Here is a 10,595-nt window from a genome sequence, read left to right as displayed (position 1 = left end):
GGGCCTCAGCATTCAGGCGTTGCCAAGCAGGAATTGCCTTCTCTTTGAGCGAGACTCTGGTGGGCCATCATTCTCCCTGGCTGGTTCACACATCGGCAAAAGTACGTCATATATTGTTTTAAGCTTGCCATCCATCTCTGACCACCCCCACCTTGCTAAGAGATCTCACCGGGTTTAGTCAGACTAGCTGTGTGATTAGTGAGATGTGCACAGCCTAGAGAATTGGATCCTAAATCGCAGAAGAAGGAAAGCAGAGGGAAGAGCATTTAATGGAGCGCAAAGCCAACAGGATTACCACCCCAAATGCAATTCTTCTTAATGAGGTCAGGCCATACATTCAACAGGGGTCAGCAAGTATAGAATAATCAAGTACAGAATAACAACTTGGACCCTGCTTAAACCCTTTTCACTGTTGCATTCAAAGCAAGCCATTTTGGACTATCTTTTCCTGATATGCCTGGGTTCTCCACCCGCACCCCCCCCCACTGCTCCTCCCCATTGAAGGCTGTGGTGCTATGCAATCAAAGCTCCCATGAATTTCAGTGCCCTGTCCCCCCAGTGGGACAGATATTAATCCTGTTTGTATTGTGACTCCTGCAAATGCCATCTTCTTCAGAGGTTCAAGATCAGACTGCAGACCTTGCTCCTTCACTAATCGCACAGCTAATCCAACTAGATCTGGAGAGATTTGTCAGAGTTGTAGAGTTTGCCTGAAATAAGCTTGGATTCGGTGCCTGGGGCTGTTTTTCCCTCCTAGTGTTCTTGGCAGCTTAATCAAACTCAAATGATCTCAGAAGCTCCCACTGGCGGCGCACTTTAATGACTGTTCCATATTCTAAGCAGTTGCTCTGCTGTCTTAAGAGATCAGCCAAAGGAGGGAGTTCAGCTTCCGAGCTGGCTTGATAAGTCTGCTGTATTTCTAGCTGCAATGTTAATTGTAGCCCCCTTCTCCTTCTCCTCTAAAGACGGCAGAATAATGGCATCACGATTCTAGAGCTGGAACAGGTACACTGAAATAGTGGCTGCATTTGCCTCCATGAGTCTTCGTTTATTATATTTATATCCCACCTTCCATAAGTGGCTTACATAATTCTCTTCGTCCTCTCAGTCTCATTCTGACAAGGACAGCCCTGTGACGTAGGTTGGGCTGAGAGCCTGTGCTTGGCCCAAGGTCACCCGGTTGGCCCCATGACTGAGCAGGGACTAGGACCCAGAGCTCCTAGATCTCCAGTCCCAGACTGTTAACCACTACACCACATTGTCTCTTGGTATAGAGAGACCCCTTCCATATTGGATCCCAGTACATTTTTTATTCTTTCTTCCTCATGTTTGTTTTGTTTATTTTATTTAAAGCTTTTATATCCCATCCAACTACTGGCATCTCAGGATGGTTTTACAATAAAAGCAACACAAATGAAATAGAACACAGTATCCAATGCTTGCAATATAATAAAACCCACATTAAAACCTATTAAACATTAAAATAATGGGGAAATAAAAAGGGTTTTGCCTGGTGCTGAAAGGAAGAAAGCATCAGTGCCAGGTGAACCTCTCAGGGGAGTGTATTCCATAATCGGGGCGCCATTGCAGGGAAGGCCCTCCTCCGGGTAGCCACCTTCCTAATCTCCTACAAGGAAGTGTCCAGGAGAAGGACCTCCACCTCAGATCTCAGGGCTGAGAAGGCACATAGGGAAGGAGGTGCTCATGAGTAAATTTATTCTAGCCAATATCCTAGCCTATCATTTTTTAATCTATATACAACACTGTAAGTGTATAGTCTACGAAGGTATTCAGCTTGGTTTGGATAGTCATAACGTTCAACATACATCTCAAGGAAAATGTACTTTGTGTAAGCCCTTTAGCATTCATGCACGTAGTCTAGCAGCCATGGCCTATTTTAGTGTATCTGGGTGGTCTGTTGATGGCTCCAACTATCCCCTCGCATCTGGTTCATACATCACAGCAAACTGTGCCAGCTCGGGTAGCTACGTCCATCTGGTCAGCATGAGCAAAGTTGTTAAACAACCACCTTGGCTTATTAACCAGCTCGTGATCCCATGAACCAGATCATTTTGTTCGATTTGACGTGAGAAGCCTACACCCAAATTCCTTCTCCATTTTCAAGGGCTGTCTGTCTGTCCATCTATCTATCTTAGCCCACCTTTCTATTGTTATGCTCCGCTAGTCTGGTAAGAATTTCATGTGGTGTAAAAAGCACTTTAGTTCTTTCAAGTGTTTCACCATCATTTTCTCAGCAGCCAAGCCAACCTTGCAGGATGTTATTTCCCCTATTTTACTAACAGGAAAAACAAAGAAACTGTGACAGTGACTCATCCAAGAGCCTCCTGTGGTATTGGGAGCAATCCTGCAATGTTTGTGCGTGGTGAGCAGAATGCAGAGAGGAGCCTGTGATTTTTTAGGATAGCCCTGGATCCCTTTCCCTAGGAAGGGGCATGTGAAAAGAGCAGCAGGTCCTGGAGAAAAGGGGCACTGGGGGTTAGGGATGAGTAGAAGGGCTTCCCGGGGAGGCAGTGGCCCAGCTGCGCTGTAGCACAACCGCAGGTCCCGTGTGTGGCCACGTGGGCAGGGTGCTTTGGCTGGCGTGACCAGGCCAGCCAGAGCGCAGCTGTTTGTCTCAGGCAGAATGGTTGGTGCTGGCGATAGAGGAATTGGCTTCTGATGCAGCAAGCTGTTTTCAGTGTGGGCTATTCAGAGTGTTATGCAAAAAGCTGTGAAAATACTTCTCCTCAAGTTAAATAACCAAGACTACCAACAGAGTGAGGCGATTCCTTCGTTTATCACAATGGACGGGGAGAGCCTGCTCTATCGGAACCTCTCCAAAGTACAAACACGCAAAACAGCTCCGTTTACCCCTCAACCCGTCTGCCACAGTCCTCCCGCTTTCCCTCATTGGGTAAGGTACTAGGAGGTTACAGTCTTTCCACCCGCCCACTTCATATTTCCCATCTCATCCCACTACATACCTCTACATACTACATCACATGTGCATTATAATTAGCCCACTGTCTATTCAATGTGTGTGAGTTAATATTCATCAACCTAGTACACCTGTGTGCTTATAGCTACAAGTTTACTAGTTCACCCCTCTCTCACTCCCCTCTGCCCTATGAGTCCCTGTCTCAAAACTACTGGGAGGATGAGATAGGAAGCAGCAGATTTCTTTCAAGCCAGTTCTCTTTTTCTCCCCTCCTCGCTCCTTCAGACGGGCTTCATGGCCTGGTTGTTTGCCCCTCTGTGTCTCAGTCCCTGAGTTACTTCCCTCAAGAGGGAGCCCTGATGGTGGGATGCTCTCCTAGCGCTTGGTGCCAACATGGTCCTCTGGGTCCACCGAAGACTTTCCTCTACTCCTGGGCATTCAGTGGTATTTGGTGGGCTCTTTAATGGATCTGTCAAATTGTTCATCGTAGCCTTAACTACGGTGTTTGGCTGTTTTATGAGGATTAGTGATATTTTAGTGGATGATTCCTTTCACTTGTTTTAAATTTGGTACACTTTAATTTTGGTGGAGGATGCTTTGAATCTGTTTTGAGAAAGCCATCTAGATGTGGATGAGGAAGAGGATGATGGCCCTCGCAGGCGAAGAGCAGGGGATACATTTGGGCTCTGCTTCAGGCAGCAAACATGTCTTGGGCTAGCACCGCATGAGGGACATTAGGGCAGAGGGACTGGTGCCCTGGGGTTACAGAAGGCACTGCGCACGCTGCGTTTTCCGCCTCGGGTGCAAGGCTGCTGCCTCGGCTGTGTATGGGCCTGCCCACTTTGAGGGTTGTCATTCTCAAGCATACCAGGAAACGAATTCTGTGTCCACAAAATAGTTCTATGCTAGAGAATGTGATTTCAAGTCTAGAGGATGTGATGTACAAATCAATCACAGAAATGTCAGTTATTGATTTTGATTTTATTTTTGCAGAGCAAACTGATGTCAGGAAACAGTGTGGTATTTTTAGGCTTGGATCAAACAGATGTACCTACCTCATAGGACAAAACATTTATTTCGAGTGAAGGTTAAAAAGGGAATGTTCCTTTAGTGCGAAGGTTTTCAGAGCCACTTTTCATGTGTCTACATGGTGACATTTGCTCAGTTCTCCTGGAGGTCCAGTCACAGTGCAACACAGAGACTGTTCTCACCCGGAGTCCTGCACATGAATCACCAATATAATCAGAGACAAGCTACAGTGACTTCCATGAAACTTACTTCTGGGTAAGTGGAATCTAAGACTTTTTATGATGATAATTAGGATACTTCAAGTTTATTTATTTATTTTATTTATTAAGACATTTTTATGCCGCCCCATTCGCCGAAGCCTAAGTTATTGTCTCTTAGTATTAAAAAGAAAGTCTACTGAAAAAATCACACAGGAAGTAATAATACACTTAGTTACAGTAATGAATAAAAGAATGGAAAGCTGGGTGAAATTAGCTTGCTCATCAAATCAGCTGCGAGGCCATTGCTGCCGTCTTCCTACCCCCCTCACTGCCCATGCGGTGTGTACAGTGTGATAGCTGTGCAATGGGCTATGACCCCCAAGCATCCTTGACACAACCTCTTGCGTGATGGATCCGCACAGATAGAGGACCCCAGAGGGCCCTGGCTTATTCATGGGCTGGAGTAGCAACGGGTCAGAGTTCTGAGCATCCATCTTTTCTACACACAGAGCACCGATTAATTCCTTTTCTGCATTACCAGGAGAGAATCATTTGCACGCAAGTGATAGGAAATCATGTGCAGCGACAGTCACACATTCATTTCTAGAGGGGGGCGCTCCTCCATCTTAGGAATGAAGTGGGCTAAATTCAACACTGGGGAAAATCAAGGGACAAACTTAATGGACCTGGGCAGATGACTTTTTCACCTAGTAAAAGGGCAGGGATCCTTCATTGCACCATGGTGCCAAAAGAGAAGGTAGTGTACCAAGAGTGCATAAAATAACCAGCTGTTCAGTGCTATAGTATTAGAAGTGTCAAATGAATGACAAATTATAGATAGATGATAAATTGATAAAAACAGTCTCCCAGCTCAAGCAGATGCACAACAGGGTCTTTGGTTTGCTTGGGGTGGTTATAGGAAGCTGTTTTAGACTTGGTCAGACCATCAGTCTATCAAGATCAATGCCCTGAGGGTTCTGGCACTTACCAAGGTTTGGTCTCCTTGGAAATATCACTGCCAAATAAATATGTTTGACAATATTTGTATTTATTTACAAACATACAGATGGAGCACAGAGTTTAATTAACCTTGTACAACCTGGGATAACTCTATTGCACTGCAAATGGCCATGCTAGCAGTGGATCATGGGATTTGCAATCCAACATATCTGAATGGCACCAGGTTGGAGGTTGGTTTGAACAGTCTAACAAATTCTTCTGCCATACATCAGATGTACAGAGAGGGCAGTCAACACCTCAAATGCCTCTGTGCCTTCCAGAGCCCCAACTCATCTCGCTGTCTCTTTGTCTGTCTCTCCCTTTCTCTCTCTCCCTCCTCCCTCTGACTCTGTCAGTTTCCCAAAACACTTCTACTGTTTTTCTGCTTGCATGCAGCCTGCTCCATTCTTCTGGCTGGAGTAGGGGAGGAATAAAAGGAAAGCAACTTCAACTATTTGCTTGATAAGGATGTAAGAAAACTTCGTATATTTTCTTCCAGAATTTAGCTAGTTCACACCTTCCAAAGTCAATCAAAGCCTCAAGTACAATCTATGATCAAAGTTCATACATTTCCAAGTTGGTCATGCAATATGCGGACCAAGGAAAAATGTCTTGGAAATGAACACACTTGGAAATAAAATACTTAATTTGGAAAAAAACTGTTTAAAACACTTTAATTAACAGATTAAAATACATGTTTAAAAAGCTACAATTTGATGGGTACATTTGGAATAACTGTGCATCAAAATACACATGATTATTCTGGCACACTAGACAAACCAGAAACAGTCACAATGTGATACAGACACAAGATGGAAGGACTGCAAGGAGAATTTCAGGGAAGCTCTCATTTACTGGGAATTTCCCCGTCAGAAGATGTGCCCAGACTATGAAAGAACCTTTGCCGTCATTCTCTACTTTTGTCTATGGAGTCAGACCACTGGTTCCTCCAGCCCCTCCTTGCCACCCCCAAAGGTGCTCCATTCCGCCACATATTTCCAATATACGTTTTCTTAACAGCATTTGGAATTGCTGTGAAATAACTTTCTGTTGGAGCTGAAAACTGGGTTCAAAGAGTGACTGAGCATGTGAGGGCTCGAGCCCCCCCATGCCTTGTACTCATGGGGCTGACGTTGTGCTAGGCCACATCCCGCAAGGCAGCCATTTTGCAGTGGCCCGTAGGACAGCTGCTCCAAGTGCCAGTGGTGCCCATGGCCTGGAACGGGAGCTTATCCCTGCTCTAGCGCCATATTGTCCTCTTTGACCCTTGCACAATCTCAGCTTCCTCTCAGCCTCTTCATGTCCTAGTAGTCCATTTCCCATCAGAGGCAAAAGAGGACAGCACGCAGACTCAAATGGTGAGCGGCTCATCTAGTTTTGTGCTTCAGGTTCTTTTCCATACAGCGGTGCCTTGTGCTTTGAATGATTTGGAAGTTCAAACTTTCCAGAATTTGAACACTAAAATTGAGCTAAAATAGTTCTGAAGTTTGAACGATGCGTCTATGTTTGAACTGCACAAGCAGTACAATAAATGTGGTTGCTGCGGTCATGGGTTGTGTGCTCAAGTTTTCAGTCATTTTCAGCACCTTTTTGGTATATGCTTTTTATCATTTTCAAGCTTTTCAATTGTTTTCAAGCTTTTTAAAATAATTTTGGCATGAAATCATGCTATTTTTGCCTATAATTATGCCTACTTGCTATTTAAGTTTATTGAAATGGGTATTGTTTAGGGTCTGGGAATGGATTAACTCACTTTCTGTTATTTCTAATGGGAAACATTGCTTTGGACTTCAAATGATTCAGAGTTCAAACGACATCCTGAAATGAATTAAGTTTGAAGTACAAGGCACCACTGTACTGTGGGAGTTCTTTAAAGACCCAAGATAGCTCTCCCACTGTGGAAATCTAGAGAGAATGGCAGAATTTAGGGTAAACATTTTACCAGTCAAGAGGAGATAAGAAAGGTAAAAACTGAATGCCAAAGAACCACCTCTAGGAAACCAGGAAGGGAGCTACTGATGCAGTGACAGAAAGGAGAATTACTGTAGCTGAATGTTTCCTTGTCATCCTTGATAAGGTTCCAAAATGAACAGATAAGTGCACTGTATTGTATCACTGCAGAATTTCATCACTTTAAGTTAAACTTGTGAATAGCAGAAATCCAGAACAAGGTGGCAAACAGTTTTGGTGCCTCCTGAAAGCACTTTTATTTCGGGAAGCCTTGCCAAACCAACCAGCCCTGATTTTATCTGCTTTTCACTTTTTAAAATTCTTAACTGTTTTTATCTTCTCTTGCACGCTACTCCAAAATAGCCATGCTGGAATATGGAACAGAAAATAAGACAAACCTTAAAATAAGTGTAAGAGCATTGATATCCTACCCATGTCTATTCCAAAACAAGTTCCATTGAGGCAATGGGCCTTGTTCTCAGGTAAGGATAGATGGTGTAGCAACTATGATATTGCTGGTATTGGTTAAGCCAATCTTATTTCTCAACACAAGCATAAAAGCAACAGAGTCCAGCTGAGAATCACTGTGTGTGAAGAAGCAAAACTGTCCATTTCCCATATCTTTGGAGTTACATGTGGAAAAGCAAACCTTTGATCATCTGGCCAGCATAGTCTCATATTGTTTTAAGAAGAAAAGAAAGGCAGGCACTTTTATATGCTGACAGCAGCTGATAAAATGACAGTGATCCTCCAAGAATGCTTGATATTTAAAATGCCACTGTTCTTTGGTAGGGAAAATGACAACACAGCTCTTTGAAATGGTGCAGAATTGTAACGCTGTAAGTCCAAAGCGTGTGTAGAAGAAATTCAGAACGTGAGCAAGATGGCAAACAGTGCAATCCTAGGCACTTCTATACAGAAGTAAGTCATTTGGGTTACTGAGTGGAGTTATTTGGGGCTTGCTTTCAGGTAAGTATTGTACAACCACTCTAGTCTTTAATTATATTGGCATTACCCCATAATCTCACAGGTAAATCTGCTTCAGAGAGTTGGGGGCCCCTCCAGAATACTGTTGGCAGATCAGATTCCTCTGGCAGGAGCTGTCTCAGTGGCAGCCCATTCTGGAGATGCTCCTACTGGTGGAATAAACTGTCCAGAGAGCTTCAGCTGTCAGGTGGTATAGAAGCTAATTTTTTTAAAAAGCTGGATTCAATAATATACATAAATAAATTACTTTCCCCTAGATTTTATTTGGGGCAGGGGTGACTGATGTGGAACTTGTAAAGTCACTGCTGCATCAGTCCCATGGGTGGGTCCAATGGCTAATAGAACTTTATAGCAACACCATCCTGAGAAGAAGGCTGCAGTCTTTTCCTTCAGGTGTGTGTGCTGAAGTTCAGTCTCCAGCATCTCCAGGCACTTGTGGAGCAGATCTCTTCCTGACACCCTAAAGCAGCTTCCATTGAACAAGGCTGGGCTAGATGGATCTTCAAAGGTCTGATTTGGTATGAGGCATCTTCCTATGGATCCAACAATGGCCATTCATGCCATCACAGCCTCAAGACTTGCTAACTATAAGGTGGTGAAAGGCTCAATAGACCATATCTAGTAAGATTCATTTATGCACCCTTATTTTTCCTTAATTCAAATGCAAACCCATTCAGTTCACAGCCCTAATAGATCCAAGATAAAATACTCTTAGATGTGCATGTACATACAGAGGTGACTTTTCTACATGTGGCATTTATTGTCATTCCATATTAATAGTCATTTATAGATTCTTTAGCTATGTTGTAACCCTCCAGTTTAGCTTCTGTTTCTAGCCAGCACATCTGGTGAGTTGTTTTAGAGAAAGGAAAATGAGGCATTTAATTGTGAAAGTAAAAGAAAGTACTGTTTCCTCTAGTGCATTTGTGCTATTCTTTTATTCTTTGGTGCCACCTAGAGGTATATCATGGAAACGCAGGAAAGGAAATGCTCTTCATGCAGTGCTGGGATCTTCATTCTTCAACGAGACTGAAAGCAGAGTAACAGTCTTGTTCAGAAATCCTGATGCACGCTCATGCTGAATGGTGGGACCAGATTTAAGCTGGATGAACAATGCTGCAGAAAGTGGACATCCCGGTCCTCCCAGTGCCATGGCAACACTTCCTGGCACACAGAGAATAAGGAGAGCCCACCATGTGGGCTGATCTATTATGGAAGATCCCCAGAATCTTCCGCGAGCAAGCAAAGCTCTTCCATTTGTCCCCGAGTCTTCCAGAAGGCGGGTCCTGGATCTGCCCCACTGCTTTTGTGTTTCAGGCTGGATGTGCTGGTCCTCCTTTCCACGTGTATTGCTCCCCACACTTTTCTTTGCCTCGTTTTTGCTGTCTGGCAGGAATGCGTCGCAGGAGTACACATTCATTTCAGGATTGCCTTGTGCCTCCTGTCCATCAGGATACAGTAATACAAGCAGATGGTCCTGCCCAGACACAGCCCATCCCAGATCAGCTTAGTTTTCTGTAGCTTGCCAGTCAGCTGGTCAGGTGGTGGTGAAAACCACTAGGAGAGGATTATGTTATCGTTTCCAAGACCAGGGATTAATAGTGACAAATTCATTAAGAGTTCACTCACCCCTTTTAACCCTCCAGTGCTGACTACAATCAAAGCCACTCCTGTGTAGCCGCCATGTATATAATGCTTCTCTAGAAATAAATGCAGGGTTTGGCCTGGTCCTGTGCAATTTCTAGAAATAAGTCCCACTGACAGCAATGCTTGGGATTGCAGCTTGACCAACACTTTTCTGAGCTCTCCCTGAAGCCAAAGAGCACAATTCATTGACAGTTTTTCATACAGAGGAACAATTCAGTTTGGTGAAGGATCTGTGTCTGAAAGATGCCTTTCTTGTATTTCAGTTACCAATTTATTGAATGGGGCAAAAGTCTTGTTTGCAATGGAAAACGATACGAGAGTACTGAAACAAGGGTTAGCTCAGCTTTATTTCATGCAATAACTCAAACTTATTCTGATTTGTCATGAACTGATTTTATTTCTTCAGGTAAGACTGTAGATTGCTAAAGAGAGGGATTTCTACTTAGATGGTATGCATTTTTACAATTAAAAGGTTCACCCCCCCCCCAATAATAATAATAATTGGAAACTTAGAACATGATCCAGTGCCTCTGTGTGGCAGATCTGCATCGGCTTAACTGAGTTTGGCTACTGCCGCCGCAGTCTAAATGCTGGGCAGCACCCCATGGAGAAAGGCAGCAAAGGCAGAAACCAGGCAGCACCCCATGGAGAAAGGAGCTCCATGGGGCCCTCTGTTCCTCCAGCCATTTCTTGTGGTGGACTTGAGTTAGGTTCCACAGCCTGAGGAGCTTGTATCAAGATGGAAGGAAGGACTAGGCGTGTGAGGTGCACACTTTTCCTGCACTGCCTTCCCGTGCTGCCCACTTGCACACAGGCAGGGGAAGGGGTGGGGACAGGAGGATCCT

The sequence above is a fragment of the Varanus komodoensis genome, unplaced genomic scaffold, assembly GCF_004798865.1.
Source record: "Varanus komodoensis strain SLA01 unplaced genomic scaffold, ASM479886v1 scaffold6_2, whole genome shotgun sequence".
Lineage (NCBI taxonomy): Eukaryota > Metazoa > Chordata > Lepidosauria > Squamata > Varanidae > Varanus > Varanus komodoensis.
The sequence above is the reverse complement of the archived record's forward strand: the minus strand, read 5'-3'. Positions refer to the sequence as shown.